Source organism: Bison bison, unplaced genomic scaffold (assembly GCF_000754665.1).
Source record: "Bison bison bison isolate TAMUID 2011002044 unplaced genomic scaffold, Bison_UMD1.0 scf7180017856921, whole genome shotgun sequence".
Taxonomy (NCBI): Eukaryota; Metazoa; Chordata; class Mammalia; order Artiodactyla; family Bovidae; genus Bison; species Bison bison.
This window is the reverse complement of record NW_011487494.1, coordinates 18,861-19,615: the sequence shown is the minus strand read 5'-3', so window position 1 is coordinate 19,615 and position 755 is coordinate 18,861.

Sequence of the window (755 nt, the reverse complement as noted above, 5' to 3'; positions counted from 1 at the left end):
CCTCCAAATTCTTAACCTATACCCAACATTGTTATGTTATGATAAATAATGTTGACCTAGTAATCTCCTTTTGAAATGATCATAATAATTCTACGTAATACCACTTCAGAGACAAGCTTTATTGAAAAAATTTCATCAGCTCACACACACACACACAGTTACACACACACACACACAATAACACTGAGTTTCCAAGTGGCCTGGTACTTTTAGGCCTTCAATGAACACTGTTAAAAAAGAATAGAGGTTCTGACTATAGCTTCAAGATTATCCATGTCACATACATGAATTCTAATCCTTCCCATTCTCTGATCACAGGGATAGTAGAAAAAAGGTAGAAACATTTAATTGCCATTTTGGGAAGGGCTACTAAGATAACTTTTCCCTTGAGGAAATAAACAGTGCTGGTTAATGCACTTGGAAAAAACTCATCTATGTTGTGAGAACTAAAGGAGCTGAGAAGGCAAGACTGTGAGGATTTCTTGGTGGAGCAAATTGCAAAGGCAGGACTTCTCCTCAGCACCCTCTGTGGCTAGACTTGGGGTTCTAGTGAAATGAGTGGAGAGCAAGAGAAGTCCCACAGACCAAAACACACAGCTCCGCTCTGAGCATAGATGCTCTGAATAAAAGCTTGGAAGAATTGGCTTTGGAAGGTTTCTCATGCAGGGAACATTTAATCAACTGCTATCCTGATAACTGGATTTGCTTTTCTACCTTAAAGAAAGAAAATCTGCCATGTTCTTAAGGTCCTGTGT